At 42.0% G+C, this 18,258-nt stretch overlaps 1 long non-coding RNA gene across 1 annotated transcript; it reads left to right on the top strand.

Moving 5' to 3' along the window:
• The first annotated feature begins 1,612 nt into the window (after positions 1-1,612).
• LOC137553244 (uncharacterized) lies at positions 1,613-9,692 on the top strand. The gene is made up of 3 exons (XR_011027229.1): positions 1,613-1,687; positions 6,257-6,390; positions 9,644-9,692. It is a non-coding gene; the product is annotated as an uncharacterized lncRNA (long non-coding RNA).
• The last annotated feature ends 8,566 nt before the right edge of the window (positions 9,693-18,258 follow it).

Raw genomic sequence — 18,258 nt, 5'->3', positions numbered from 1 at the left:
CCATTACCGCCGGGATCCCCTGCTGGGTGATTGGGGAAGAAGACCGAATGGTCCTCTACCCAATCGCAGTGCCTGGAGTGAATGGACGTGACCGCGAACAGCGGCTACGTCCATTCACATAAACAGGAAATGTAACAGTTTAATAAAGTGTAAAAAAAAAAAAAAAGTGAACACGTCCTATGAGTGTTCACTAGCGCCATCTTGTGGCCAAAAAGTATATTACACCTACAAAATACATACATTTTCAAGTATATACACATCATTAATAAAATTACACTTCCAACCCTCCCCCCCAAAAAAAACACTTGTAAAAAAAAATCAGCTTAAAAAAAATAAATAAATAGTTGCCTTAGGGACTCGCCTTTTTTTACTCTATATTTTATGGGGGAAAATTAATTTTAATTTATTACATAGGGGCTTGTAATTATGGCCAGAACAAACAGAAAAATAACCACTTATATTTCAAAATAATATACTGTCGCCATACATTGTGATAGGGACATAATTTAAACGGTTTAATTATCGGGACCACTGGGCAAATAAAACGTGTTTGTTTTATCCACAGGAGAATGTTTAATTTTAAAACTATAATGGCTGAACACTGAGAAATAATGATTTTTTCTTTTTTTCTGTTTTTCTCATTAAAATGCATTTAGAATAAAAAAAATTCTTAGCAAAATGTACTATCCACAGAAAGCCTAATTGGTGGCGAAAAAAACGAGGTATAGATCATTTTCTTGTGATAAGTAGTAATAAAGTTATTAGGGAATAAAAGGGAGGAGCGCTGACAACTGAAAATTGCTCTGGTCCGTTAGGATAAAAAGCCTTGGGGGTGAACTGGTTAAATAACTTTTTAGAACTCTGCAATTAAAGAAAATAACTAAAAAATAGGTGAACATGTACTCTCAAAATGATTTTGGGTATTTGCTTCAGTAGCTTAAAATGCATTTTATTGATTAAGTATGAAAATATAATCTTGAAGAAAACTTAGGATAAAAAGGGGATTGCATATGGTCCCATGTGTCTTACTGCTTATTACCTGTATTGTATTGCCTGTAGGGGTTATTATCATTGTCTGTAACCTTAATTATTGTCCAGCGCTGTATAACATGTTGGTGGTATATAAATCCAATAAATAAGAATAATAACTTTCACAGATATTTCAAAAGTAACACAGAACAAGAGAATGCTGAAAAAGGAACCTGCTAAGATAAACTGTTCTAGAACTATACAGTCAATCATAGGATGTCCAAATGCTGAGTTGCCTGCAGACTGGATATATCGTCTGTAAACAGCATGCATTAGAGTCTGCCATACTGGAAAAACACTTTATACTTTTTTCCAGCTGAACTGAGTACACTGGCAGCCTGTCATTTTCTGAACATAATCTTTGAAGAAATGATTCTTTTGTGAAGTATTTTGGATCACGATGAGAAAAATGTTTAGGGAGTGTTTAGGGAAAAGTGGAGACAATAAAGGGATACTTGATCACTGCAATAATTGATAGGCTAAATAGAGGATTCAGTTGGTCTGTCATCCAACAGTCAGTTAAACATATGGTTAGTTCACATATTAGGAATAAAAGGCATAATATTATCCTTTAGCAAGACTACAGATGCACATATATTGAATGTGCTGCTTTTTACATTGTTACAGAATGAAAGACTGGCCTCTTGTGCTAAAAATGGTAAAAGTTTAATGATTTCTCAATAATATCACATGCTTTGATTGTTGTGATCTTTTTTGAAGCCCCCTGCTATTAGATCAGTGTTTCTCAGCATTATTATAGCATTTTCCTCTTAGTAATGATGGTTTTTACCAGATACCCATTGTCATAGGTAGCATCAGCTTAAATATTTACTTACGCTTTTATTTTATTTTTTATACTTATTAAAGTGAACCCGAGGTGAGAGTGATATGGAGGCTGCCATATTTTTTCCTTTTAAACATTACTAGTTACCTGGCAGTCCTGCTGATCCATTTGGTTGCAGTAGTGTCTGAAGTACACCAGAAACAAGCATGCAGCTAATTTTGTCAGTTCTGTTAATATTGTCAAAAACACCTGATCTGCTGCATGCTTGTTCAGGGTCTATGGCTGAAAGTATTAGAGGCAGAGGATCAGGACAGCCACGCAACTGGTATTGCTTAAAAGGAAATAAATATGGCAGCTTACATATAACTCTCGCCTCAGGGTTACTTTAAGGTTTGTTTCTATAGCCCTGATTCACAATGATACACAATATTTATGTGCGCAGTTAGCGCACACTAATTTTACTGATACCACCAATGACAACATAGTGCAGGTTACCTAATTAGGGCAACCCAAATTACCTGAATAACTTGAGTGTTGCTAAGATAACATGCGTTGTATTGCTCATCCCTACAGTAGTGCGTTTCATGGCCAAACCAGCCACTTCACAACAGGCCAAGTTACAAATGAAGTTTAACCACTTGAGGACTGCAGGGCTAAACCCCCCTAGTGACCAGGCCATTTTTAGCTAAATTGGACACTGCAGCTTTAAGGCCAAGCTGCAGGGCCACACAACTCAGCACACAAGTGATCCCCCCCCTTTTCTCCCCACCAACAGAGCTCTCTGTTGGTGGGGTCTGATCGCTCCCCCCATGTTTATTTTTTTTTTAAATAAATATTTTTTTTTCTAAAACCCCCTGTTTCTTTAAATTTATTCCCTCCCTCCCCACAGCCGGCCAATTATGGTGATCGGCTGTCATAGGCTTCTGCCTATGACAGCCGATCGCTCTCTTGTCCCCCAGGGGACAGCCGTGTCACACGGCTGTCCCCAGTGCAGCGCTGCTGCTGATCGCAGCGCTGCACCAAGTAAATAGACGGCGTAATCGCCGGCTAACAGTCTCCCGAGCGGCGACAGCCGCTCGGAGACCGAAGGCGGGGCGGAGCTCCGCCCTCCGAGCATGAGATGCGTGCGCACTATGCGCGCGATCTCATGCTAAACAGAGCCCCAGGACTTTACGCCAATTGGCGTTAGGCGGTCCTGGGGCTGCCGCCGCGGCCACGCCTACTGGTGTGACGCCGGCGGCAGAAGGTTAAACATGCAGTGCTGGAAAAAAATATCATCACTAAAATACAAAAGCAAAAAACACCTTTGATAGCTTGCTAGGCATGGCAATCCATGTACCTTTTAAAAAATGGATGTTTAAAAAATTAGCCCAAAATAATGGTAATAGAATATTGGTAATTTTTACTTATATTCTATTATCTACGATAGTAGAATAATGGTAATTTTACCAATATTCTACTATTCCACTGTACTCCTGTTTTCACCCGAACTCTCCCCATCTACGCCTAATAAGAACCTTCCATTTATCTATGCGTAAAAGAAATGTCCTCTATCTATTCTGAACACTTATCACCCCCACCTACTCCAAGCAACTGCCACTATTCATGCCTAACCCTCACCTACCTATACCTAAAACTAACTACCTCCACCTACTCCTAACACTAACCCTCCCCTACCTTTAAACTAAACATCAGCTATGTAAAAAGCTTCTTATAGCAGCTACAGTACTAAATTAATATAGCGGGTGCTGGGACCACCCACTATACATATTGCTGCTATGCCTGTGGTGCCCAAATTTACTTCTGTTGCTGCTACAAGCAGATTTTTACATGGGCTCCTATGGCGGAGATCAAATTTACTTGGCAGTTCTGATGCTTCAATTTACGTGACCCTGGAAATACTAGGCTAGGTGACCTAACCAACTTGCAGGTTTTGGGAGCATGGAAGAAAACAGAAACATTTTAACAAACAAACATGGGTAGAACAAACAAACATCATGCATGTATTCAGATATATACAGAAACAATCCACAAGGTTTTTTTTTAGGAACAGCGTCAGTCTTAATTCTTCATACAAATTAGTTTCCTTGATTGCAGTCATATGAACAGGATATCAAATCACAGAACCAAAATAATGCCTGACACGTGTTTCATGGCCAAAGGCCACTTCCTCAGAGGCAAGCAAATGCGTTCTGTCTGTTAAAAATACATGATACATACATAAATTAATCAGTACACCTACCCTACATCAGATGCCTGCATCCAATAAAAAGGGTGGATATCCACCTGGTTAAAGTTATCTTACCAGTAGTAAATGCGCAATCCAAACAAGGATTGTTTGGATTGCGTATGCAATCAAGGAAACTGATTTGTATGAAGAATTAAAAGACTGATGCTGTTCCTAAACACCCCTTGTGGATTGTTTTGTATATATCTGATTACAGTGTGGGGTGGAACTGATTGGATACATTTTATCTGGTTTTGATAATATATCATGCATGTATTGTTGCTGCATGTGGGCAGCATGGTGGTGTAGTGGTTAACGTTAGTATCCCAGCCAGGTCAACATCTGCAAGGAGTTTGTATGTCCTTCCCGTGTCTGCGTGGGTTTCCTCCGGGCACCCCAGTTTTCTCTCACATCCCAAAAACACACAGATAAGTTAATTGGCTTCCCCCTAAAATTGTCCCTAGACTATGATACATGCACTACACAATACATACATAGACATATTACTATGGTAGGGACTAGATTGTGAGCCTCTCTGAGGGACAGTTAGTGACAAGACAATATACTCTGTACAGCGCTGCGTAATATGTTAGCAGCACTATATAAATACTTAAATAAATAAATGTGGTTTCTTTCTGGTTGTATGGGTTTCCTTCAGATTCCGTAGCTGCCTTTCAACCCCCAGCACATTCAACATCTTAGCACATTACAAGTGATGTGATTGGTTCAGTGTTTTCTGTAAATCACTGTGACTGAAAATAGGTTGGCGCAAATGAATGTTTAAAAAAAGAGATGAGAGAGGATAAACTATATATATAAGGATGAATTTGCTAAAGGAATGGCATGGTGGTTGCCTTTTTCATTTCTTCATTATTTTACGCTCTTTCTTTCTGTTTTTTTTTTTACATGCTTAGGTACTCTATTCTCTGTTATGGAATTTCCTTGTGAAATTTTTCATGCCTCTTACATCAGAAGTAGTGGTACTTTATGCTATTGTTTATATTGTATTCCTGATTATTGAAATACCACTCAATAAAATGTTTTGAAAACTAAGCAATATCTATGAAACTGCAGGAGCTCTGAGAAACTGATTCTGACCAACAGTTCCAATGTCTGTACCAAAGTACAAAGGAATGGTATATTACCTTCTAACAACTAAAGCAGCAATGTATATTTGTTGCCAAGTCAGCAGTGCATGCATATTTTAAAAGGGAAAATGTCCAAACCAATTGTATTTTTTGTGCAGAGTAATTCGACATAAATTACTTTTTCAGGAAGACTTGTGAATGTGTCACATTTGGCCTTATTAATGTTCACTAATGTTGGCATTCGTCCTGATGTGAAGAGAACTGAAATAGTATAGTACTCCTGGGATACAGTGATGCATATACATTGCAGCACTGATAATACAGAAAATGTGCAGTAAGTAATGCAGTATGGATTTTTAGATATTTTTTTTAATTCATTTTTTGGTAGCTGTAAAAATAATTTACACTTTACTGAGTTGAAAAATATATATTTTTTCAGATGTCAAATTGACAGTATAAAGTTACTTATAGGTAAAACACTGGTAGGCTGATATACAGAAGCAATGTAAATTCAAAATAGCAAACAAGTTGTGATCTTGTGTTTAGCAAACAAACAAAAAAGCCATGCTTCATGAATGTTGACAGCAGCTCAGGAATCCACAAATGGATTACTGGTCATTGCTACACTGTCTGCAATGGGTGCAGTCAGGTGCGGCCCTTCCATGAAGCAGACTGAATCATGTGATTCAGGGCAGCAGACTGTAGGGGGCAGCATCAGCTCTACAATCAGCTGATCTTTTTCAGTGTCTCCCTCTGCTCTGCTGCTTCTGCGTGACACACGGAGCACAGAGCTTGCCTGCTGAGAGTCTGTATGTGCTGGCATGCCCCTTAATTTAATATGCACTGCTCTTTGCTAGCCCAACCTCCTCACCATGTGCCCTTCTACCCTCTGGTTTCCCTGCCTCAGGCAGCAAAAAGCCTAGAGCTTGCCCTGGCTGCAGTGCTTACCTGCTACTGTAGGGGCATACTGGCTGCATACAGGATGTTTTAATAACATTTCTCATGGCATTTTTATCACAAAAAAATGTTTTCACAACATCCTTGCAAAGCATTTTTATTTTACTTTGTCACCATGCCACCTACAGTCTTATTAAACCCTTACTTGCCATGCATTTTGATATTTTCCAGGGAGTTTCAAGCTGATAAAAATGGCGATCGACTCATTGTGCAGTACCAGCTTACATGGACTATATTCTTTGTAAATTAACATACTTACAGGAGCCACCCTAATGGATATAAAATGTTAATGGACAGCTTAAAAGGTAAGTATAACTTCCATCAATGATAGACAGATGTCAGTAGGTGTAAAAATAATACAACTGTTTATCAACCACTTGGCGATACGTTTTGTGGGCGTCGCCCGCAGGGATCTGGACTCAATTGCTTGGGTGACAGTTCAGGGCTGAGCTCTGCACAGACACATCGCTAATCTACAGGTTAGCAAAGCATTCTGTTGCTATGATGGGGAAAGGAAGGACGACAGCATGGTGCACGATGGAGTGGCTTGAGGCAGACAGAATAGAACAGAGAACAGTACCCTCAGCCTGCACTCAGCTGAGATCCATCAGGCTGACTGCTTGCTGACATGTAGAGGGGGATCAGGGCCACTGTACACATGCTAGATTCATGGTAGAGGCAGCCCAGACCAGCCACTAGGGTTGCTCATTCGAATTCAGCGGAATTTAAATTTCTGCTTTTCCTGATTGGAATTCGGAAAACAGAATTCTGTGGAAATCTGATTTACCGCAACTCGGCCATTTTAGACCAATCACAGAACTTGGAAGCACTGGACCACAGGGATGATCACCGGATGAAATCTGAATAGGTTTTATTCGGATTTCATCCAGTTAATTAAATCACCTGTGCGGCTGGGCGAGGGGGGGGGGGGTTAATCTTACCCATGAGACGTCTTCTTTGATCCGTCCCTCGGCGCCTCCCACACTGCATTCCAATCCACGTGACTATACACTATACACAACCCGGAAGAAGGAAGTGTTTGTAATCACGTGATGGCGGATTGACATCTCATGGGTAAGATTAACCCTCCTTGCCCAGCCGCACAGGTGATTTAATTAACTGGATGAAAACCAATAGCGGATTTCATCCAGTGATCATCCCTGCTGGACCAATCCAAGAATGCGCTAATTTTTAGACCATTTTTCCGATTTCTGATTCTCCGATTTTTTGGGTAATTTTTTTGCATTCTTTAATGCAAAAAGTGACAAATAAAATACTCCTCGGATTGGAAAATCAGAAATCGAAAAATGGAAATAGGAAAAAAATGGAAATTCGGATAATAAGAAATACAGAAATCGGAAATTGGAACTTCCGCAGAATTGGAAATGGTCATTTCCTGTCATCCCTGCCTGCCACCTTCACCGATAACCATCTAGCGTGGGTATGAGGCTTTAGGCTGCAAATGTTTTGTGATCGATGTAGCCGTAACTACAGAAAATTATTAAAAAATGCTAATATTTGGTTTAAAATCAAAACAAACTTTCATAACCCAACATAGAAGCAAAATGTTGCAATATTTTTTACTGTAAAATACTGAACCATGATGTTAATATAACACGCTTGGCCAGTAAAGTATCACTTAATAATGCGGTGTGTCATTTTCAAATAACCAGCCCTGTTAAAGCTATTTTTCAAGTAAACAGTCAGTAATAACATACCTTCTCAATAAAGAGCGTTAAATAATTTATGTGCGTATGAAAGCAGAATAGGTAAATATAAAAAAAATAACATATTACAATTCGTGATTAGTTTCACATTTTCTAAAGTATAGAGGAGAAGGCAATAATACGTTTTGATTGACAGAAAGACAATTGGAGTGTTATCAACTCCTTAAAATAAGTATAAAAGGGAAGGCCAAGAAAATGAAGATCAGCTGCTGGAAGGTAATGGTAGGAATTTCAAAATGGAAAAAAAAATTGCAGATGAGAAGCTAAAGTTAGAGGTGATGAAAAAATAATTGCAACATGGAATAAGGCAGTTAGGATGTGATAAGGAAAAAAATTGAGCTCACTAGATAGAAATTAAAGAATGAGAAAATTGTAAAAGATAAAATGTCACCATTATAGGAATAAAGAAAAAAAAGGTTATTGGGTGCCAGGTCTTCAAGATAGAAAATATAAAATGGTTTGGTCGAAACCTGCAGTATCTTTATCTGTCAGAGAAGAGGACTGAGCTGTCTACATTTTCCACACAGGGATGAGCAGGAAGATTAGCAAGTCAAAAAAAATGTCATCAATGGATTTCTGTCTAGCAGCTTGTTATTCTAATTTCTTTGAAGTGACAGTCACTGAAACAGCTTTGTACTTTGTTTTCGCAAATTGTGAACGTCTCTAAAAGAAGAACTTTATGGTTGATGACCGTAATGCACATTCACAGATGCTTCTTTACATTAGGTCTCCTGGGAGCAGATTTGTCAAATTATGTGGCAATTCACATAAAGGTAGCTGAAGTGAAAGGAATATGGAGGGTGCCTTCTTTATTTTTTTCAATAATGCTGATCATTTGTCTTCACTTCAGTACCATCTGAGTCATACACCTGTAACAAGTCAGAATGAGTCAGAACACCAGGTCTGTATTGTATACTTATTCTAGGTCAGGGACACAGAAAGTTTTAGTGACAGACTAATAGCATTAAAGCAGCAGGGACAGCCGCACTATCCCAGGAAATAATAACTTATATAAATACTTGTTCTACTACATAACAGATGTATTGTACTGTTCACATTTTGATTTCAGTGAATTTTATATAGAAAATAAAGAGGAAACTGTTTCAGGCACGTTCTGTCTTTACTACCTCTGACTGAAGCCAATCCTGATGTCACTTCCTCTCTTACTCTTTTTTTTTCTCCTAGAAACTTCACTGTCGTATCTAGCTTGCTTTGTAAATGCAAGTGAGCACAGCATAGATCATACTTTAACAGCTTCTGCAGATGAGTGAGGTGTATTTCCCTTCTCATCTTCATATCACACTGAGCTGCCCTCAGCCAATCATTGAGGAGCAGGAATGTGAGAGGGCAGATAACAAGCTTCCTTCTCCCTGGCAATGTACTAAATAGAGCCATAGATAAAAAATTGTTACAGCAGAAACTTATTATGGTTATATTGGAATGCTTGCAAGGCAGGGTCAGGTTGTAGACTACATCATAAACACAGAGCAGTGGTTAAATGGAATTTGATTTTATGGCTTACAAGTTACAATCCCACTTCAACAGTCAAGCAAGTACCATTTATTAAAACAGTCAACAATCACAGCCTCCATACTCCTCTCACTTCAGCTTTCCTTTGAGCCTGTATCTAATTAGTAGGCTATTTTTTTTGTAGAACTGATTATCAGTGTAATATCGCCTATTTGCATCATGTTGGTTGGTTAGAGCAAAATTCTAGGTCTGTATGAGTTTTGAAATACTGTATATGGGTGACCATAAACAGAGAAATCTTGATTCACCACCACCAAATTATAATTTTCTACAAATTTAAATATATTCTCCTCTGCTGCAGGATGTCTCTTGCAGCAAAATTACTTTTACAGGCAAGGTTGAGTCCATATGCCCAGGTTCTAAGGAAAGGGGATCCCTCCTGCAAACCACTCCTTGTAGAAACCATGGTATTGTATCACTAACAGCACTCAGCCTCTTTCGTGAGTCATAGAAAAGTACAAATGCAAAATATTAGCTGATATATTTAGGGGATTTTGAGCCAAACATAACAAAATAAATGCCCACCATATATCAGTGTATTTATGTTGGTTTAGCACTCACAGTATAACACAAATTTGCATGTATAGCTGTAGTAGATTTGTCTATTCTTTCACACCACCTCCACAACTACTAGCATGAATCTCACTTTAGGATGTTGTCAATGCAATCATTGAGGTCATGATTAATTGTGCAAAAAGAAGCAAAGACTGCCACTAGAATAATGTGCAACACTGCATTTCCTTATGAACACTAATCATTTATAATAAGTATCATTGCTGGAAAAAAAAAAAAAAAAAACACTCACACATACACACACCGGAGAAAAAATTAAATACAGAATACGGTAAAGTAATAGACACTACAGTTGTACATAACAGACATATGTATTTATGTACTCTTTGGTTTTAGGAATTAGTCTTACTAAATCAAACTTGTATGATTCTGCTCTAGTTCTTATCTATATGAGCCAGTGGCTGAATCCTATCCCATTTGCTTAAAGTATACATGCTACTACTTGGAAAGGTCATAAAAATACATCTGGTTAGAGGTGGTCTGGCGTACCACTGCTATGCTGATGACCCCCACTTATATTTAACATTCATACCTGGTGTCATGAACCCTAATCCAACAATGAATGCTTGCCTAGCTGAGCTACGACAGTGGATGAATGACAACTGTGGCACTTTCAGTCAGCATCACTAAAGGTAGGAAGATGAAGTCTAAATATTTCTGACCTTGTGCGCAGTTTAGGAGTATTAATTGATTGGGAATTACTTGCCAACTTCTCTAGTTACCAATCAAATTGAGAATCCTCTTCATAATTGGTATACTAACATTTAAATCTTGATGCAATATAGACCCTGGTTATATCTCAAATTGGTTGAAGCTGCACCAGCACCACAACTCCTACCACCACATTAGATCAAATCCATGCTTCTCCTACCCTTGGGCACACCTTACCACACCCAGGTGTTTAAACTGAGAATGTAAGGGGGGTACTTATGATCTATGTATATTTTTTCTCTGTAACATAATCCACTATGCCACTTTTTACCAATGTATGGTGTGCAAAGTACTTTTAGATTGATTCACTAAGCAAGGGTGAGGTAAAAATCAGTGTGTGCACTGCACACGTGGTCTTGCTGTGTAGCGTGGTCCTTATTTATGCGTGGGCCTTTTATTTGCAGTGCGATGTGAAGTAGCGCAATCGCTACTATGTTAATAAACATAGTAGCAGCAGTGCTAGGGAAGTATCACAGTCGTACTTCTTCACATCACGTGGCAAATGAAAGGCATGCGCATAACTAAGGAGCGTACACTATGCAGCCGGAGCACGCGTAACATACGTGCGCTGATTTTTATCTTTGCTTTACCGCAACTTAGTGAATCAACGTCTGAGAGAATAGCAGTTTACAAATGATGTTGTTATGCATTTCTATGCAATATGACAGGTGTGTTCAAGATAAAAGAGCAGAAAAGTCAGAGTAGGGGGTAAGAGAAAGGGTGCTAGTTAGGGTGATAAGTAAGGCTGGCTCAGTCCAATTGTTGGAGCACAAAGGCTCTGCTTAATTGGAATTAGAAACACAAAAATGACTGATTTCATAAGTATTCACCCCGTTTTGTATGACCTATCTAATCTGTCACTGGTGCAGCCAATATTTTCCAAAATCACACAGTTAGTTAATAGGAGGTTACACGGAGTCTAGGTGTTTGATGTGACAGTAGTATAAAAAAAAATGTATCAAGAGAGTCCAACTTCTGATAGGTCGTCAATATCATGACTTAACCTACACAAGAAAGACAAAACATTACTCCAAGCAAATCTCTGTAAAAGGTGATACAAGAACATTTACAAGTCACGCTGAATATCCCTCGAAGTACAGTAAAATCAATAGCAAAGAAATCAAAACAGTTTGGCACAGTTGTAAATGAAACCTGAGCAATCTGAAGAAGGGTCTCTGCTGGCTGCAGACAATAATCACGGAACACTTTCCCTGAGATTTCAGTTTTATGGCATGAAACTTACTGAACACAACTAGAACTCTTTACTTTACTAACGGAACTGTAATGTGGTATTCAATAAACTTCTGTCTCCAGCAGAGTATAGCAAGAGAATGCATGAATACATTTTTATAACCAACAGAAAATTCATTTTAGCAATAGGTGAATTGCAGGTTAGTAGATATCATCCCATACTAGCGGTTTTAATCACTCCACATGCAGGGCTGGTCCTAGCTTGAATGGGGCCCCTGGGCAAAAGTAACTTGGGGGTCCCCCTAATACTCTCCTGCAGGCTCTAAGCCGACTCCCAGAACCCATTCCACCAGAGTCAGACTGGAACACCAAGGGCCCACCAAGGAAGTTTCAGCCTGGGCCCCCCGATCACCCTAAACCCCCCCCCCCGATCACCCCAACCCCCCCCCCCCCACATTTTGGGCTCACATACAAATGTACTCCCCACAAAGGCAGGTCCCCAGTTAGTGGGGGCCCCCTTGCTGGAAGGGGGGGCAGTGGGCACAGAGCGGCGAGGAGGGGGGAAGCCTCCCCCTCCCTCAAATAGAGCCCCCCCTTCCGCGCTCCCCCCCAGTTAGGAAGGCAGGTCTCAGTGCCCCCATGCTGGAAGGGGGGACAGTGGGCACAGAGCGGCAGGGAGGGGGGGAAGCCTCCCCCCTCCCTCACCTAGGGCCCCCCCTTCCACACTCCCCCCCAGTTAGGTAGGCAGGTCTATAGATGCCCCCATGCTGGAAGGTGGGACAGTGGGCACAGAGCGGCAGGGAGGGGGGGAAGCCTCCCCCCTTCCTCACCAAGGGCCTCCTTCTACGCTCCCCCTTCCAAAATTGCAGCCAGCAGCGACAGCGAGTGGGAATCACTTACCGAGAGAAGAGCTCTGCGTGCCGCTGCTGGTCTGGTCTCCTGCACTGCACTGTCCAATCACGCTCTCACAGGAAGTACTGTGAGAGCATGATTGGACAGTGTCAGTGCAGAAGACCAGACCAGAGGCACGCAGAGCTATCGCTCTCGGTAAGCCATTCCGCTGGCTGGCTGCAATTCTGGAGGGGTGGGGAGCGCGGAAGGGGGGCCCTAAGTGAGGGAGGGGCGGAGGCTTTCCCCACTCCTCGCCGGCTCTGTGCCCACTTTCCCCCCTTCCTGCACTGTGCCCCCTCCTTCTCAGCTCTGGCGCCCCCTGGAGGCGGAGCAGCCGAGGCCCACCGATGGAAAAATCGGCAGTTCAGTGGCTCAGTCCGAGCCTGCATCCCACCACACTCCCAGCCACACAAAATCATTAGTTGTCCATCATATACCCACAGTAGCATTGTTGGGGACCCAATTATTTCCCTCCTCCATTCCCTTACAAATGCACAGTGTACACACAGCGGGGTGTTACCTAATCCAGGCAGGACACAGGAGGCAGCACTTTGTTCTACACTCCAGACTTCTCCCCAGGGCACCTCTCTCCCTGCAGGCATTGATGGGGTCACCATAGCTAGAGGGGAAAGGGCACACACCTTGGGGGCCCCTACAGGTTCTAGGGCCCTAGGGCAATTGCCCCCTTTGCCTCTATGGAAACGCCGGTCCTGTCCATATGCAATAGTCTTTTACTATCTTATTGTGATAAGATCTTATTTTGATGATGAAGAAATGATTATGTAACTTTAATTAATCTTTTATAAATCCTGTCCAGGATAAGAGATGGCTAGAATCAGCAGCACAGCTATAAATCTCTAATTGTACAGTTGCACAGAGGCGCCAGAAGTGTAAAAAAGAGATAAAAACTTTAAAAGTGGGGGGTTAGTGGTGGACTTAGCCCCCCAAGGTAGACAAAAGATGCTGTTGGTTTTTTCATCAAAAAACAATTTATTTACATACCACAGATAAGTGCAACGCGTTTCACGGGCATATCCCACTTCATCATGCTATAAATAGGAGTATAACAACTCATGTGATCTAGTAGGTAGCTTAGTGCCTTTGACTTGTGTCTACCTTGGGGAAGGGGGGGGGGGGAGTCCACCACTAAACCCCCCCCCCTTACACACACACACACAGTTTTTATCTCTTTTTTTACACTTTACACTTCTGGCGCCTGTATACAACTGTGCAATTAGAGGTTTATAGCTGTGCCGCTGATTCTAGCCATCTCTATTCCAGTATGTAATAGATAGCGGAGATGCCGCCGCAGCGGTGACCGGCATGGCGGCTGTCTCTGCGTCTCAGTCGACGGCCTTCGCTGCGCAATTACATGGTGGAGTCTTGCCTGGTCCTTCAGTTGCACATAGACTGAGGGCTACCAGGCGACAGGACCTTTATGCGAATAGAAGGGGAGTCAGCTGATCGCCTGGTCAGCTGACTCCAGCAGTGCTCCTGATTGGTTGAGTGCCTGGGGCGGCGCTGTGGGGCGCTCTCAGTATATATAGGACCTGCCTGTCAGTAGCTCCTTGTCTGCTGTTGCAAATGCTACGTGTTAGCACTCAGACTTTAGTCAGATCCCAAAGTGTGCTAGAACCAGGAGGAGCTGGGGATCCACACATAGTCAGATACTGTTGATAGCTAAAGTACTAATTGAATTGTATTATTTGTTATGACCTTCTGCTAGCCTTGACTACTCTCCTGCCTACTGATTCTGTGCTTCTGCCTATCTGATCCTGTTGCCGACTCATCCTGTACACTACTCTGATTTAGCCTTCTGTCCCTGGTGAGGGATTCTCTGTACAGCTTAATCACCTGCTCCTCGGGTGACCAGTAGCTGCAGTACAGTCTTAATCACCTGCTCCTCAGGTGATTGGGAGCTGCAGTACAGTCTTGATCTCCTGCCCCTCAGGTGACCACCGGCTGCAGTGCAGTCTGAATCACCCGCTCCATGGGTGATCAGTATACGTTGTCTTACTGTGCACCACCCGCTCCTCGGGTGAACTGATTACTAGTTCATCTGCATCTCCCGCTTGCTGGAATGCTGATCCCTGTGTTCTATAGAGATATCTCCCTCTACTAGCTCCTTTGGGGAGTTGGTATCTCTGTCTGTATTACTGTTGCACCAAACACCTATCTTAACATCTGGTTGTCCTGTGTCTCGCTATACTCGCATTATTGGTGATTCTGCAGATCACTACATAATCAGGTATAGCATCTGTATTATTGGTGATACTGCAGATCACCAATAATCAGAAAATCTGTTTTTGCTGACACCAATCGTTACACAGTACATACTACACTATATTGGGCTCTTGGTGTCTCCCCTTTTATCCATAAACCTCTAATGCTGGGATAACACGATTATATTTTTCAGACAATTTACTGTCTGATCGATTTTCTGATCAATTTTTTCTTATCTTTTCTTGTTAATTTCCATTCACTTCTATGAGAAATTTATCAGAAAAATGATCAAAAATCAGATTGGACATGTCAAAAATTAGCTATTGAACCATCTATCTACCAAAGAATCTAATGGTGTATTCCCAGCATAAGCTCTGATTCAAAATTTGGACCTTCCCCCTCAACCCTTCTCAACTCCCCATCGCCTCACAATGTAGCTCAGCACAAAGGAATGTTCCTGTGAGTGGCAGGTCTTTGTGAACTGTGGCAGGGCTATGATTTTTGGGGGTGGAGCTATGCAATCTGTAGGCAGGGCCATATGACCAGCACTGAGGCTCTGGAGATGATGCAGATGCAGAAGGTTCCATTTGTGCTCAGGAGCCAAATAGTGCCTATATTAGGAAAATGCAACATTACTAGAATTGAAATGGGAAACTAAAAAGCAGAGAAGCGGAAGGAACATCCTTTTCTTTTGAAAGGTCAAACCTCAGGATGAAGAAGCTAATAGTGGTCAATCTCTTATAACTATCTCTAATAAATTATTATAGGTTGCTCCAGCAGCGCTGGAATGAAGCACTGCTACTGTATCTTTCCATTATGTTACCTTAGTAGGTTATGATTGCGGGCCTAATGAACATCAGCAGAGCTAAGTGAACGTGGAACAAGGACCATAGATGAGAAATATTTACTCCTCCTGAAAAAAAAGGGGGGGGGGGAATTCAATTGGATTTATCGTTCGAAAACAAAGAAAAGCTCTCGATTTTTCCGGAAAACTGAATGAAATTGTTGAATTGGTGAAAAAATCTGATCTTTTAATTGTATGGTGTGTGCCCACTATTAAGCCCCATCTACACAGAGCTACATCGGAGCGATCCGGTGGCTCGATTAGCTGCCGGATCACCTCTTCTGCATCCCCGCACGTGCGTCGCATTCGATCCGCCCTCGTCCCCGCCCGGTGCCGCTTATCTTCCGCTCGATTCCCTGCCATTGTCCCCTCGTGGGGAACGAGCAGGGAATCGGCGGTGGCGAGATCCGACCTGTCGGATCTTATCAATCGAGCCACATCAGCGGCTCGATTGATAAGGTACATCGAAGCCTCATCTACGCGTGTAGATGAGGCTTTAGACTTACTTTAGGCGAGTCGGAATACCTGATCTGCATACTTATTGAGTCAGTTATCCTGAATGTATAAGAGGCAGGTGGTCAGACTCAGCATGAAAGCCAGACAAACCACAACCTACATTTGCCTTGTGTTACAGGATTCTTTAAATGCAAATGAAATAGACAGTTTTGGTTACACACCACCCCCTGTGAGCACTACTTTACTAGTACAATTCCAACAATATTCACTGGTTCTTCTCTTCTATATTTTATCCAAGTTCTCCCTAGCCACCCTCTTATCTAGAAGACACAACCAGCAATGTTCTCTTCACAGTTTATGGCCTTGTGGCACGCTAAATGTGGTTCCCTCTGGATTGCTCCCATTGTGGTTCACATCAGCAGTATTTAAATCCTAATTGAAAATGTATTTCTTTGTAGCGTAACAATCTGAAGCCTTGACCTGCTGTTTTTCCAGCACTTAATCTGTTTGAAGGACATGTTTAATAGCTGACTAGAATGGTTTCTAGATAACAAGGTCAGCATGAAAAGCAAGAAGACATAGGATGGAATAAATATGTGAGCTTGTTAAAAGGCTAAAAGCATCACATTGGTATTACACCTGTCACTAATTCAGCCAAACACACATGCTGTAGCTGTGTGCATTAGATGTGCAAAGAGGTTTCGCTTCACTATTATTTATGCTAAAATTGAACAAATTGTCAATGGAAAAGTAAAATCTCTATTCAAAACAGTGCTGAAATTATAGTACATAATGCTCTATAACCCCCTTCTCACCAATACCTACTACTGGCTCCCTAATACTACCGTACTATCTAAGGGGCTTACCTGGCTCCCTAATACTAGTCCTTGGGAGCACACTTTGCTGCTTAAAGGGGCACTGCTGGCTAGCTAAAACTACTCTCTGGGTGGCACATGTGGCTAGCTAATACTACTACCTAGGGACTGCCTGGCTACCTAATGCTACCTTGCATGTACATATCCTATATGTACATGCTCATCTGACAAACAAATCCTACTGTTTAATAAAGATAGGGACACCAAGAGCCAAATATAGTGTAGTATGTACTGGTGATATGGGATGAAGTTGGTAGAGTAAATAAATATACTCACAAAGCAGGGTTACCTCAACGGCAACCACTGTAACAGCAGGTGGGGAGATGAGTCCTGACCCCACTCAGCATTAAGAAGTCACTCTCCGTAGATCAGGAAAAAAAGAGGATGACACCCCTCCACCAAGTGTGGACTTAGAACAATGTAACAGGGATACAGAGGCGGCAGAAGAATAAAATGTCTAAAAAGTTTAGAATTTGTGGAAGCAGTGGTGGACTTACCGCCTCCAAACAGACAAAAGATATGCCAACAAAGTTTAGCACAACAAATTAATTTACATACTCCAGGCAGGGCCGGCGCTACAATGCAGGCAAGGGGGGCAATTGCCCCCAGGCCCCAGAGTCCATAGGGCCCCCCAGGTAAGTTGATTTGATCAGCCGCATGAATGTGGCATGTGTTGTGCAGGTATTCTCCCGCAATATGCTGTGTGGTGGGTAGCGCAAAGGAAGGACCTGAGGGTACTACTTACCTGTCATCATTGTCGGAAAGTCCAGAAAGTCTTTTCCACTTCATTCATGCCCACTGTACTGCATATGAAGGGGGGCAACTTCATCCTGGGGGACACATCTAGCTATCTATATTGGGGGAAGGTTGGCTACCTAATCATGTGGGGGAGAGGGGGGGGGGCACATATGGCTACCTCTACAGGAAGTGGAGGCTATTTATGGGGGGCACACCTAGCTATCTATACTGGGGGACTACCTAATCATGGAGGCACATCATGCTATTCTGGGTGTGGGGTAGTTAATCCTGGGGGCAACTTCTGCCCATCTATACTAGGGGGGAGACTACCTAATACTGGGGAGCACAGATGGCCATTCAGTCTGATGGAGATGGGGCAGGGGATCCATCAGTGGTCGGGAAAAGGGGGTCAAG

Source organism: Hyperolius riggenbachi, chromosome 1 (assembly GCF_040937935.1).
Source record: "Hyperolius riggenbachi isolate aHypRig1 chromosome 1, aHypRig1.pri, whole genome shotgun sequence".
Taxonomy (NCBI): Eukaryota; Metazoa; Chordata; class Amphibia; order Anura; family Hyperoliidae; genus Hyperolius; species Hyperolius riggenbachi.
This window is presented reverse-complemented; position numbering and strand designations above follow the sequence as displayed.